Source organism: Eretmochelys imbricata, chromosome 9 (genome assembly GCF_965152235.1).
Source record: "Eretmochelys imbricata isolate rEreImb1 chromosome 9, rEreImb1.hap1, whole genome shotgun sequence".
In the NCBI taxonomy this organism is placed as follows: domain Eukaryota; kingdom Metazoa; phylum Chordata; order Testudines; family Cheloniidae; genus Eretmochelys; species Eretmochelys imbricata.
This window is the reverse complement of record NC_135580.1, coordinates 24,001,251-24,016,615: the sequence shown is the minus strand read 5'-3', so window position 1 is coordinate 24,016,615 and position 15,365 is coordinate 24,001,251. Positions and strand designations below refer to the sequence as shown.

At 44.1% G+C, this 15,365-nt stretch overlaps 1 protein-coding gene across 2 annotated transcripts in view; it reads right to left on the bottom strand.

Moving 5' to 3' along the window:
* VEPH1 (ventricular zone expressed PH domain containing 1) overlaps positions 1-15,365 on the bottom strand; it is a 147,844-nt gene that overhangs the window by 119,481 nt on the left and 12,998 nt on the right. The window lies entirely within an intron of this gene.

Sequence of the window (15,365 nt, the reverse complement as noted above, 5' to 3'; positions counted from 1 at the left end):
GTACAAATATCAGCATCTCACACAAAGGGCCTGACACTGAGGGACCTGAGGGGTGATGAGTACCCAGGGACTTAATGCTAAACATTTGCCCAGGTTAGGTATCCCTTCCCTGAAGGCAACCAAGGGGATGGACAACCAAGTTGCCCTTCACAGGAGACCAAGGTGTCCTTAAAGAGGCAGATCCCCACAAAATCTGTGTCCAGATGAAGTTGTCCTTGTATAGCTTCCCCCAGAAAAGGGGGTGTCCAGTCTGGAGAAATCCCTAAAAATGATGACCACCATATGCCCAATGCTGCCATTGTTAACACCCAACATTCACACTGAAGTCAAGGCGCCTATTCTGGAAGTGTTTACACAAGGTCAAAATTCAGTTAGAAATCCAAAGTAACTGACTCCACTGAAACCAACAGAAGTTTTGCATTAGTGAGGATTGACTAACAGCTTCATAAGGACCTCAGGATTAGATCCAATGGGAACAGAAGGTGCTTCGCACATCTCAGGATCAAACCATAATTTATTACTCAATTTACATATTAATGTGGGAAATAAGGCAGTTTGGGTTCACAGAGAAACTTGTCTTTAGTTGTGATCCACCTGGGTTTTCTCCCCAAGTTTCGCTTTGAGAACCACATGTGATTGTACCCAAAATTCAAAGCAAAACTCAGTGTAAACAATGAAATCACACCCAGTTTTTTGATGAAACAATGGGAAAGAGTAGGAGTTTCTCATGGTTTCAAGGTAAATACAAACTGACCCAGGTCTATATGAAACTGGCTAGGTTTGTTCAAAAAGTCATGAACTGAGGGTGTTACAAGTTTGTACCTGAACCCACGAAATGAGAATGACCATACTGGGCCAGGCCAATGGTCCATAGACCCATATCCTGTCTTTCAAAAGTGGCCAGTGCCAGATGCTTCAAAGGGAATGAACAGAACGGGGCAATCATCAGGTGATCCATACTATTGTCCAGTCCCAACATCTGGCAGTCAGAGACCTAGGGACACCCAGAGCATGGGCTTGCATCACTGACCATCTTAGCTAATAGCTATTCCTGGATCTATCCTCTAATTCTTTTTGTAATTCAGTTATAGTTTTGGCCTTCGCAAAATCCCCTGGAAGAGTTCCACAGATTGACTGTGCACTGTGTGATGAAATACTTTCTTTTGCTTGTTTTAAACTTGCTGCCTATTAACTTCATTGGGTGACCCCTGGTTCTTATGCTTTGTGAAGGGGTAGATAACACTTCCTTATTAACTTTCTCCACACCATTTATGATTTTATAGACCTCTATCAAATTCCCCCTTGGTCGTCTCTTTTCCAGCCTGAATCGTCCTAGTCTTTTCAATCTCTCCTCAGATGGAAGCTGTTCCATACCTTTAAATCATTTTTATTGCCTTTCTCTTGTACCTTTTCCATTTCTAATATATCTTTTTAGACTTGGGTCAACCTGAACCGAACGTATTATTCAAGATATAGGCACACCATGGGTTTATATAGTGGCATTACGGTATCTACTGTCTTATTATCTATCCCTTTCCTAATGGCTCCTAACATTCTGTTAGCTTTTTTGACTGCTGCTACACATTGAGCAAATGTTTTCAGAGAACTATCCATGATGACTCCAAGACTTTTTTCTGGAGTGACAGCAGGTAATTTAGACCCCATCATTTTGTATGTATAGTTGGGATTATGTTTTCCAATATGCATTACTTCGCATTTATCAACATTGAATTTCATCTGCCACTTTCTCGCCCAGTTTTGTGACATCACTTTGTTACTCTTCTCAGTCATCTTTGGACTTAACTACCTTGAGTAATTCAGTATAGTCTGAAAACTTTGCCACGTCACTGTTTACCCCTTTTTCCAGATCATTTATGAATATGTTGAACAGCACCAGTCACATTACAGATCCCTGGGGGACACCGCTATTTACTGCTCTCCATTTTGGAAAGAGACTATTTATTCCTACCCTTTTCCCTGGTCTTTTAACCAGTTACTGATCCATGAGCGGACCTTCCCTCTTATCCCATGACTGCTTACTTTGCTTAAGAGCCTTTGGTGAGGGACCTTGCCAAAGGCTTTCTGAAAATCTAAGTACACTATATCCACAGGCTCCTCCTTGTCCACACGCTTGTTGACCCCCCCAAAGAATTCTAGTAGATTGGTGAGGCATGATCTCCCTTTACAAAAACCATGTTGACTCTGCCCCAACAAATTATCTTCATCTATGTGTCTGACAATTTTGTTCTTCACTGTTGTTTCAATCAGTTTTCCTGGTACTGAAGTCAGGCTTACCAGCCTGTAATTGCCGGGATCACCTCTGGAGCCCTTTTTAAAAATTGGCATCGCATTAGCTATCCTCCAGTCATTTGGTACAGAAGCTGATTTAAATGATAGGTTAGAGACTACAGATAGTAGTTCTGCAACTTCACATTTAAGTTCCTTCAGAACTCTTGAGTGAATACCATCTGGTCCTGGTGACTTATTACTGTTTAGTTTATCACTTTGTTCCAAAACCTCCTCTAATGACACCTTAGTCTGGGACAGTTCCTCAGATCTGTCACCTAAAAAGAATGGCTCAGGCTTGGGAAATCTCCCTCACATCCTCAGCCGTGAAGACTGATGCAAAGAATTAATTTAGTTTCTCTACAATGGTTTTATCGTCCTCGAGTGCTCCTTTAGCATCTTGATCGTCCAGCGGCCCAACTGGTTGTTTAGCAGTTTTCCTGTTTCTGATGTACTTTAAAAAAATTTTGCTATTTCTTTTTGAGTTTTTGGCTAGCTGTTTTTCAAATTCTTTTTTGGCCTTCCTAATTATATTTTTACATTTCATTTGTCAGAGTTCATGCTCCTTTCTATTTTCCTCACTAGGATTTAATTTCCACTTTTCAAAGGATGCCTTTTTGCCTCTCACTGCTTCTTTTACTTTGTTGTTTAGCTACGGTGGCACTTTTTTGGTTCTCTATGTTTTTTAATTTGGGGTATACATTTAAGTTGAGCCTCTATTATGGTCTCTTTAAAAAGTTTCCATGCAGATTGCAGGGATTTCACTTTTGGCGCTGTACCTTTTAATTTCTATTTCACTAACCTCCTCATTTTTGTGTAGTTCCCCTTTCTGAAATTAAATGCTACAGTGTTGGGCTGCTGTGGTGTTTCCCCCACTATAGGGATGTTAAATTTAATTATATTATGGTCACTATTACCAAGCAGTCCAGCTATATTCACCTCTTGTACCAGATCCTGTGCTCCACTTAGGACTAAATCAAGAATTGCCTCTCCTCTTTTGAGTTCCGGGACTAGCTGCTCCAAGAAGTAGTCATTTAAGGTGTCAAGAAACTTTATATCTGCATCCCATCCTGAGGTGACATGTACCCAGTCTATATGGGAATAGTTGAAATCCCACATTATTATCGAGTTTTTTTTATTTTAATAGCCTCTCTAATCTTCCTGAGCATTTCAGAGTCACTATCACCATCCTGGTCATGTGGTTGGTAATATATCCATAATGCTATATTCTTATGATTAGAGCATGGAATTACTATCCATAGAGTTTCTATGGTACAGTTTGGTTCATTTAAGATTTTTACTTCATTTAATTCTATGCTTTCTTTCACATATAGTGCCACTCCCCCACCAGCATGACCTATTCTGTGCCTCCAATATATTTTGTACCCTGGTATTAATATGTCCCATTGATTATCCTCATTCCACCAAGTTTCTGTGATGCCTATTATATCAATATCCTCATTTAAAATGAGGCACAAGAGTTCACCCATCTTATTATTTAGACTTCTAGCGTTGGTATATAAGTGCTTTAAAAACTTGTCACTTTTTTGCTGTCTGCCATTACATGATGTAATTGAATGGGACTTTTTTTTCATTTGACTGTTTCTCATCAGACCCTACCTGTATTTTATCATCTTCCATCCTCTCCTCCTTACTAGGACACAGAGAATCTCCATTAATAGATCCTCCCCTAAGGGATGTCTCTGTCTGAACCCGTGCTCTCAGCACCTGTCAGCTTTCCCCCAGCCCTTAGTTTAAAAACTGCCCTACAACATTTTTAATATTAAGTGCCAGCAATCTGGTCCCATTTTGGTTTAGGTGGAGCCCATCCTTCCTGTATAGGCTCCCCCTTTCCCATGATTCTTAACCCTTGATAGTGTGACTAAGCATATAATTATTATTCGCATAAAGTTCAAAAGCCTTTTTGAACCCAACTAAGCTCATGGTTGCAATAATATTTTGTGGCAATGACTTTCACGAGTGGACTCGGCACAGCCACTGAAGCCTATGAGCCCCATGAGAGGGGAATGAAGGTAGAGGTTGGATACAGCAGGAGGGAAGCAGACTCATGACTCAAGGAAGGGAGAGAGCTAAGAAAGGCTTCTGACAGTGGCAGAGAAGCAGGTGAAGGACACAGAGCAGAAGTGGAGGGTGATGGAAGAGCGATGCTAGGTAATTAGCTGAATTTGTCAAGGAAGCTTCTATATTAAATGTTGGTATCAATGAAAAGTAAGATTAGAATTACGGTGAACCTTGGAGAAAGCCTCCTTCAAAGCAATTACTATTTGTCACTGGAGTCATGCATACCTTCCTTGTCCTGAACTGATTTTTCTATCTATTTCTCATACTCTTTAGATCACATGATGAAAAAAGGCTTTGGTATCCATTTCTGCATATTACTGTGATACTAATTCCTGAACACTATACAACTGCCAGATCCTTTCTCCTTTCTCCTAGCAGTAACACAAAAGCAATAAGATGGATTTCAGACAAGGTAATTTTCCTTTTATCTTGGAGTTTTGTGCCTCCTAGTACACACACACATACACTGTGGTATCTAGTACAGCAGTTCTCAATCTTTTTCTTTTGAAAGCCCACCCAACATGCTATAAAAACTCCATGACTGGTGGGCGTCTCTGGGCTTCAGCTGCAGGGGGAGTGACGGGCTTCTGCCCCCCAGGGTGCAGCTCAGGAGCCCTATTGGATGGCGAGCTCAAAGGTTTTGCCCTGCAGGGCAGGGTCTCAGTGCTTCTGCCCCTTGGATCAATGGGATGGCTCGGTGCTTTAGCCCTGCAGGATGGCTTCTGCCGGGGCTTGCGGCTTCTGCCCCACAGAGTGCTGGTGCTTGGGACTCCGAGCTTCGGGCACCAGGGCTCAGGGCTCTGAGTGGCCCAGCTTGGTAGACCCCCTGAAATGACTCTCAGAACCCAAGTGGGCCATGGACCCCTGGCTGAGAACTGCTGATCTAGTGGACAGGTGTTCTCCTCACATGGCTTATTCTATCTACAATCTAATTGCTTTGAGATCAACTTCTACCACCACCACAATGTATCTGCATTAAAAATGTTCAGTCAGTTGCACTACAGACATTGATTAAATAAAATTCACAAACAATCTTTGCTGAGGAGCAAACTATGAGATTCCTGGGTCAAATGTCATCCCAAATAATCTGCTCTGGACCAGAGAACGCACCTCCACATTGACGAGAACTCCAGACCTTCCAGTAAGCTTTGCAAAGCCAACAACTCTGTCAAATCCCATCTCTATATACTTTATTCCATTAAATATACATTATACATTAATATAGTAGAACAGTTAAAAATAATTTGCAAGAAAATCTCTTCCCCAATGCCCTGTTCCTAACTAAGTCTGACATGCCATGGTTCTGGAGTAGCCTTTCACCTGCTACCACACCAGATTTAATCTTGGAAATGCTCCATTGCTGCAGATGAATCCTGTATGCTCATTTTCATACCTTAGATTTTCCCCACCTCCAACTGGAAACCCATCTGCCTCCCAGCTGCTGCTCTCTTCCTCTTCCTCCCCTGAGTAAAATGGTACCTTCCTCACTGCCTCAACCTCCTCCTTTTGAGAGCCAGAAATCCCTCTGCCAACCCTGAAGTAGAATGCCTCACAGTCCCTGCATACACGGTGCAGCCCCATCTCATTCACCATGCAATCTGTGCACTGAATGAGGCAGACTCCTGCAGAAAATATAGTATGTGATCCTGTAACCCAAGGCTGTATTGTAATTCATTACACAAGAGGCAGAGTTAAGGCTCTGTGGGTAACTTTGTTGTTTCCTAGCTTTCGGTGCCTCCCTTTGTAACTTTGACATTCTTTAATGTCTTCTTCATATGGAACATGTAATATGATGCTGGCTAGCAAACAACAATATCCCATACAGCAAATACTCTATGGATGTTGAAAACTCTGGGTGTGGCAGACCCAGTGTGATTCTGCCATGTGCATGTGGGAGTATGGGATTTAGGGAGCCTGTAGCACACTGATGAACTGTGTCCTGTCATGGCTTTCTTCGCACTAGCATCCAAGAAGCTCTTGGGGGTGGGAGGGACAAGGTCAGGGCCCATGGATCTGCAACAACACGGATCAGCTGACCAAACTGCCCCATAAGAAGCACCAGTAACGGGGCTCTGCAGCTGCAGTAGTGACTGTGAGGCAGCTTTGCTGCTATTCCATGGAAGCAGGGAGGGTTCTGTCTCTCCCATCCCCGTCATGAAACTCCTTATCACACAGTCTATTTATCAGTGTTGAGTGCAGGTTGTGCACATTCATGTGTTGGAAATGGAGTTAGTCTGTTAGATTTCAGAGTAGCAGCCGTGTTAGTCTGTATTTGCAAAAAGAAAAGGAGTACTTGTGGCACCTTAGAGACTAACCAATTTATTTGAGCATAAGCTTTCGTGAGCTACAGCTCACTTCATCGGATGCATACTGTGGAAACTGCAGAAGACATTATATACACAGAGACCATGAAACAATACCTCCTCCCACCCCACTCTCCTGCTGGTAATAGTTTATCTAAAGTGATCACTCTCCTTACAATGTGTATGATAATCAAGTTGGGCCATTTCCAGCACAAATCCAGGTTTTCTCACCTTCTGCCCCCCCACACACAAACTCACTCTCCTGCTGGTAATAGCCCATCCAAAGTAGCAAACAGGGACAGATTAAGAATGAGCTCTCAAAAATGGATACTCTCATAAAAAACCAACCTTCCACACAAACTTCCTCGTGGCTGGATTTTACTAAAACTAGACAAGCCATTTACAACGCACAGTTTGCTTCTCTACAAAAGAAAAAGGACACTAAACTTTCTAAACTACTACATGCTACAAGGGGCCACAGCAATGGTTCCCTCAACCCACCTAGCAATACTGTTAACCTATCCAACTATACTCTCAGCCCAGCAGAAGCAGCTGTTCTATCCCGGGGCCTCTCCTTCTGCCCCTCCACCCCCACGAACGTGATACAGTTCTGTGGTGACCTAGAATCCTATTTTCGACGTCTCCGACTCAAGGAATATTTCCAAAACACCTCTGAACAACATACTAATCCACAGAGGTCTCCCTACCAACACTACAGAAAGAAGGATTCTAGGTGGACTCCTCCTGAAGGTCGAAACAGCAGACTGGACTTCTACATAGAGTGCTTCCGCCGACGTGCACGGGCTGAAATTGTGGAAAAGCAGCATCACTTGCCCCATAACCTCAGCCATGCGGAACGCAATGCCATCCACAGACTCAGAAACAACTCTGACATCATAATCAAAAAGGCTGACAAAGGAGGTGCTGTTGTCATCATGAATAGGTCGGAATATGAACAAGAGGCTGCTCGGCAGCTCTCCAACACGAGTTTCTACAAGCCATTACCCTATGATCCCACTGAGAGTTACCAAAAGCAACTACAGCATTTGCTCAAGAAACTTCCTGAAAAAGCACAAGATCAAATCCGCACAGACACACCCCTGGAACCCCGACCTGGGATATTCTATCTACTACCCAAGATCCATAAACCTGGAATTCCTGGGCGCCCCATCATTTCAGGCATTGGCACCCTGACAGCAGGATTGTCTGGCTATGTAGACTCCCTCCTCAGGCCCTACGCTACCAGCACTCCCAGCTACCTTCGAGACACCACTGACTTCCTGAGGAAACTACAATCCATCGGTGATCTTCCTGAAAACACCATCCTAGCCACTATGGATGTAGAAGCCCTCTACACCAACATTCCACACAAAGATGGACTACAAGCCGTCAGGAACACTATCCCCGATAATGTCACGGCTAACCTGGTGGCTGAACTTTGTGACTTTGTCCTTACCCATAACTATTTCACATTTGGCGACAATGTATACCTTCAGATCAGCGGCACTGCTATGGGTACCCGCATGGCCCCACAGTATGCCAACGTTTTTATGGCTGATTTAGAACAACGCTTCCTCAGCTCTCGTCCCTTAAAGCCCCTACTCTACTTGCGCTATATTGATGACATCTTCATCATCTGGACCCATGGAAAAGAAGCCCTTGAGGAATTCCACCATGATTTCAACAATTTCCATCCCACCACCAACCTCAGCCTGGTCCAGTCCACACAAGAGATCCACTTCCTGGACACTACAGTGCTAATAAACAATGGTCACATAAACACCACCCTATACCGGAAACCTACTGACCGCTATTCCTACCTGCATGCCTCCAGCTTTCACCCTGACCACACCACACGATCCATCGTCTACAGCCAAGCTCTGCGATACAACCGCATTTGCTCCAACCCCTCAGACAGAGACAAACACCTACAAGATCTCTGTCAAGCTTTCTTACAACTACAATACACACCTGCGGAAGTAAAGAAACAGATTGATAGAGCCAGAAGAGTTCCCAGAAGTTACCTACTACAGGACAGGCCTAACAAAGAAAATAACAGAACACCACTAGCCGTCACCTTCAGCCCCCAACTAAAACCCCTCCAACGCATTATTAAGGATCTACAACCTATCCTAAAGGATGACCCAACACTCTCACAAATCTTGGGAGACAGGCCAGTCCTTGCCTACAGACAGCCCCGCAACCTGAAGCAAATACTCACCAACAACCACATACCACACAACAGAACCACTAACCCAGGAACTTATCCTTGCAACAAAGCCCGTTGCCAATTGTGCCCACATATCTATTCAGGGGACACCATCACAGGGCCTAATAACATCAGCCACACTATCAGAGGCTCGTTCACCTGCACATCCACCAATGTGATTTATGCCATCATGTGCCAGCAATGCCCCTCTGCCATGTACATTGGTCAAACTGGACAGTCTCTACGTAAAAGAATAAATGGACACAAATCAGATGTCAAGAATTATAACATTCATAAACCAGTCGGAGAACACTTCAATCTCTCAGGTCACGCAATCACAGACATGAAGGTCGCTATCTTAAAACAAAAAAACTTCAAATCCAGACTCCAGCGAGAAACTGCTGAATTGGAATTCATTTGCAAATTGGATACTATTAATTTAGGCTTAAATAGAGACTGGGAGTGGCTAAGTCATTATGCAAGGTAGCCTATTTCCTCTTGTTTTTTCCTACCCCCCCCCCCCGATGTTCTGGTTTAACTTGGATTTAAACTTGGAGAGTGGTCAGTTTGGACGAGCTATTACCAGCAGGAGAGTGAGTTTGTGTGTGTATGGGGGTGGGTTTTTGGAGGGGGGTGAGGGAGTGAGAGAACCTGGATTTGTGCAGGAAATGGCCTAACTTGATTATCATGCACATTGTGTAAAGAGTTGTCACTTTGGATGGGCTATCACCAGCCGGAGAGTGAATTTGTGTGGGGGGGTGGAGGGTGAGAAAACCTGGATTTGTGCTGGAAATGGCCTAACCTGAAGATTACTTTAGATAAGCTATTAGCAGCAGGACAGTGGGGTGGGAGGAGGTATTGTTTCATATTCTCTGTGTATATATAAAGTCTGCTGCAGTTTCCACAGTATGCATCTGATGAAGTGAGCTGTAGCTCACGAAAGCTCATGCTCAAATAAATTGGTTAGTCTCTAAGGTGCCACAAGTACTCCTTTTCTCTTTACAATGTGTATGATAATCAAGGTGGGCCATTTCCAGCAAATATCCAGGTTTTCTCACCCCCCCCCCCCCTTTTTCCAAAAACCACACACACAAACTCACTCTCCTGCTGGTAATAGCTTATCCAAAGTGACCACTCTCCTTACAATGTGTATGAAAATCAAGGTGGGCCATTTCCAGCACAAATCCAGGTTTTCTCACCCCCCCCCCCAAAAACACACACACACAAACTCACTCTCCTGCTGGTAATAGCTTATCCAAAGTGACCACTCTCCTTACAATGTGCATGATAATCAAGGTGGGCCATTTCCAGCACAAATCCAGGTTTTCTCACCCCCCACCTCCATACACACACAAACTCACTCTCCTGCTCTAAACATAATACTCTAGCTAAACATTCTTCCTAAATAGCTTTTCATGGCTAATAATATATAAATAAGTCATGCAGCCTAACATTTTCCCCACTGTAGTTACTATGTCCATAAATCCATTAGCTCCCAAACTCTTTCAGGCATTGAGCCAAATTCTGTTCTCAGTTTCACTAGTGCAACTGCACTGATAGCTCTGGATTTGCCTCAGTCCACCTGAGAACAGAATAGACCCTCTGTGTCCATTTATCTTTGCACATCCATATTTATTAGCCTTCCCCCACCCTGCAATAAACTGTCTTAGTTTTAAATCATGGTTCTTAGCAACATTTTGAAATCCAGATCTTTCCTGATTGAAATACTATTGATGAAAACACAAATAACTAGGAAAAGTGTGTTAAACGCAAGAATTCAGAGTTCCCTTTTTTAATTTGGAATTTTAATCTCTGATGACCATAGCAACATCTGCTGGTGGAATTATATAAATGCAAAACTAGAGCAGGTGTCAGCATACTGCGGCATTAAATCAATTGTGTCCTTTTAAAAATATCAACATTTTCCCATATCTATGATTATATCTTAAGGACCAATTCTTGTTCCAGTTTGGTTCTTACTATTAATAACACTATGTATCTGATGAAGTGGGCTGTTGCCCACAAAAGCTTATGCTCTAATAAATTTGTTAGTCTCTAAGGTGCCACAAATACTCCTGTTCTTTTTGGAGATACAGACCAACACGGCTGCTACTCTAAACCTATTAATAACACTGTTTCCCCAAATGTTAGCATACAAGCTAAAATCTTAATATATGATAATGACACTAGTCTTGGCTTTACTGATCCAGACAGACATTTATTTTGTCAGTAATATTCAGTAATATTCTTCACCCTGGATTTTATTTTCTCAGCAATGTTACATGGCTTAAAGATATTAATCTCAAACAGGCCAATAAACAGCAGCATGTTTAATTTTAGTAGTAACTTTAAAATTCAACGTGCTGACTTTCCCCTGGACCATGTTACAAGCACCTTGTAATCCTGCACTGGCAACACTTGCTAATGCGTGTGCTAATTATGCCTGCTATGTCTTCTCAGAAATGCAATACATTACAAAGAAATAGCCATTGACACAACAGTAAATTCATTTCTTTTACAACATTTTGTCCTATTGTGAAATAATGTCTTTTAAAGTCTTACTCCAACCACAATTGTAATGCTACAATGGGTGAAACTTTCACCAGATCATTATGGGGAAGATGGCGGGCTTTGCCTTTCTGTAACATGAAATAGAGGGTTCACCCCACTAAACCCTTGGATCTCTGAGATTTGTTAGAGGCCAGGACCATTCATATTGACTCTGGGATCTCCTGCTCACCGGCTTCAGCTCCCTGGCAGCCTGGTATGAATCCAATGGAGTACTACTGCTGACTGGAACTCCTTCACCAACCATTTCTCTAAAGAGAGGGGATTGGGAAACTTCCACTGCACAGATGGATTCCACAGAAGAGTTAGGCCATTTTAATTTTTAAGTGGATTCCACACCAGGCTAGAAAGGGAGAGCAATAAATATAGTGTACCTGTCTGCCCAACCTACCAGCTCACACCCCTCTTATGGTCCTGAGACAGAGAGAGGGCACCCGTACTTCCACGTGGAAAGGGGGAGACCAGTCCCCAAAGACCCTTTCTGCTCACAGATTTCTGTGAGATGATCTGGCCCACTGTTGTTTCATGAACATCACTGTAAAATGGGTGAAAGCCAGTACTGGTTACCAACTGCAGGCAGGAAAGAGCAAACTCTCACCACAGTTTATAAGTATCTTAATGATTTGGTATCAAACTGTTTAAGGAATAAATTACCATCCATCTTAGCTCTCTCTCCATATAATATCATAAAATAAATGGATCCCAAAGATTTTTAATATATACAGAATGTATATGCTTGGGTTAAGACCTATCATCTTTAGAACAACATCACCACAGTAATTCGACCAGCTATTGTAACTCGCTGGCAGCATCCTTATCTGGAAAATAAGGCCCTATTGTAAATAGAATTCTTTCAGCTAAATCGCATTACCCTCTAAAAGTATGGAATAATATTTTGCTTCTTTACCATAATAATTTCAACCCACAGAGTAAAATTTCAAAAATTTAGCCACAGAATTCTTATTAAAGACAATAGCACATAGGGGAATAAAACTCCATTGCAATGCTTTAAAAATTTACCTCAGACACTCTCAGAGAACGGGTCTGATCTCACTCCCACTGAAGTCAGTGGAATTTTGCCATTGGTATAAGCAAGAAGGATAAAGGCTTGATATGCACAATGTTGTCTCATATTACTGTTTATTATTTGCAGTCCATTTGCATGTGAATGGCCTAGGCCAGTGGTTCCCAAACTCGTTCCACCGCTTGTGCAGGGAAAGCCCCTGGTGGGCCAGGCTGATTTGTTTACCTGCCGCGTCCGCAGGTTTGGCCAATCGCAGCTCCCAGTGGCCGCAGTTTGCTGCTCCAGGCCAATGGGAGCTGCGGGAAGTGGCGCAGGCCGAGGGATGTACCGCTTCCAGCAGCTCCCATTGGCCTGGAGCAGCGAACCGTGGCTGCTGGGAGCCAAGATCGGCCGAACCTGCAGACGCAGCACGTCTGGCCCACAAACTGGCCTGGCCCACGAGGAGCTTTCCCGGCACAAGCGGCTGAACAAGTTTGGGAACCACTGGCCTAGGCACTGTCTATACACATACATAGGCACTGTCTATACACATTCCATCCTCCCCGTGGAAGGAAAAGGCCTGGGTAGGGACCGTCGAATCGTTGAAGTCAACGAATGGCTACGCAGGTGGTGTCGGAGAGAAGGCTTTGGATTCTTTGACCATGGGATGGTGTTCCATGAAGGAGGAGTGCTGGGCAGAGACGGTCTCCATCTTACGAAGAGAGGGAAGAGCATCTTTGCCAGCAGGCTGGCTAACCTAGTGAGGAGGGCTTTAAACTAGGTTCACCGGGGGAAGGAGACCAAAGCCCTGAGGTAAGTGGGAAAGAGGGATACCGGGAGGAAGCACAGGCAGAAATGTCTGTGAGGGGAGGGCTCCTGCCTCATACTGGGAATGAGGGGCGATCAACAGGTTATCTCAAGTGCTTATATACAAATGCACAAAGCCTTGGAAACAAGCAGGGAGAACTGGAGGTCCTGGTAATGTCAAGGAACTATGATGTGATTGGAATCACAGAGACTTGGTGGGATAACTCACATGACTGGAGTACTGTCATGGATGGTTATAAACTGTTCAGGAAGGACAGGCAGGGCAGAAAAGGTGGGGGAGTAGCACTGTATGTAAGGGAGCAGTATGACTGCTCAGAGCTCCAGTACGAAACTGTAGAAAAACCTGAGTGTCTCTGGATTAAGTTTAGAAGTGTGTGCAACAAGAGTGATGTAGTGGTGGGAGTCTGCTATAGACCACCGGACCAGGGGGATGAGGTAGATGAGGCTTTCTTCTGGCAGCTCACGGAAGCTACTAGATCGCATGCCCTGATTCTCATGGGTGACTTTAATTTTCCTGATATCTGCTGGGAGAGCAATACTGCGGTGCATAGACAATCCAGGAAGTTTTTGGAAAGCGTAGGGGACAATTTCCTGGTGCAAGTGCTAGAGGAGCCAACTAGGGGGGGCGCTTTTCTTGACCTGCTGCTCACAAACCAGGTAGAATTAGTGGGGGAAGCAAAAGTGGATGGGAATCTGGGAGGCAGTGACCATGAGTTGGTTGAGTTCAGGATCCTGACGCAGGGAAGAAAGGTAAGCAGCAGGATACGGACCCTGGACTTCAGGAAAGCAGACTTCGACTCCCTCAGGGAACGGATGGCCAGGATCCCCTGGGGGACTAACTTGAAGGGGAAAGGAGTCCAGGAGAGCTGGCTGTATTTCAAGGAATCCCTGTTGAGGTTACAGGGACAAACCATCCCGATGAGTCGAAAGAATAGTAAATATGGCAGGCGACCGGCTTGGCTTAACGGTGAAATCCTAATGGATCTTAAACATAAAAAAGAAGCTTACAAGAAGTGGAAGGTTGGACATATGACCAGGGAAGAGTATAAAAATATTGCTCGGGCATGTAGGAATGAAATCAGGAGGGCCAAATCGCACCTGGAGCTGCAGCTAGCGAGAGATGTCAAGAGTAACAAGAAGGGTTTCTTCAGGTATGTTGGCAACAAGAAGAAAGCCAAGGAAAGTGTGGGACCCTTACTGAATGAGGGAGGCAACCTAGTGACAGAGGATGTGGAAAAAGCTAATGTACTCAATGCTTTTTTTGCCTCTGTTTTCACTAACAAGGTCAGCTCCCAGACTGCTACGCTGGGCATCACAAAATGGGGAAGAGATGGCCAGCCCTCTGTGGAGATAGAGGTGGTTAGGGACTATTTAGAAAAGCTGGACGTGCACAAGTCCATGGGGCCGGACGAGTTGCATCCGAGAGTGCTGAAGGAATTGGCGGCTGTGATTGCAGAGCCATTGGCCATTATCTTTGAAAACTCGTGGCGAACCGGGGAAGTCCCGGATGACTGGAAAAAGGCTAATGTAGTGCCAATCTTTAAAAAAGGGAAGAAGGAGGATCCTGGGAACTACAGGCCAGTCAGCCTCACCTCAGTCCCTGGAAAAATCATGGAGCAGGTCCTCAAAGAATCAATCTTGAAGTACTTGCATGAGAGGAAAGTGATCAGGAACAGCCAGCATGGATTCACCAAGGGAAGGTCATGCCTGACTAATCTAATCGCCTTTTATCATGAGATTACTGGTTCTGTGGATGAAGGGAAAGCAGTGGATGTATTGTTTCTTGACTTTAGCAAAGCTTTTGACACGGTCTCCCACAGTATTCTTGTCAGCAAGTTAAGGAAGTATGGGCTGGATGAATGCACTATAGGGTGGGTAGAAAGCTGGCTAGATTGTCGGGCTCAACGGGTAGTGATCAATGGCTCCATGTCTAGTTGGCAGCCGGTGTCAAGTGGAGTGCCCCAGGGGTCGGTCCTGGGGCCGGTTTTGTTCAATATCTTCATAAATGATCTGGAGGATGGTGTGGATTGCACTCTCAGCAAATTTGCGGACGATACTAAACTGGGAGGAGTGGTAGATACGCTGG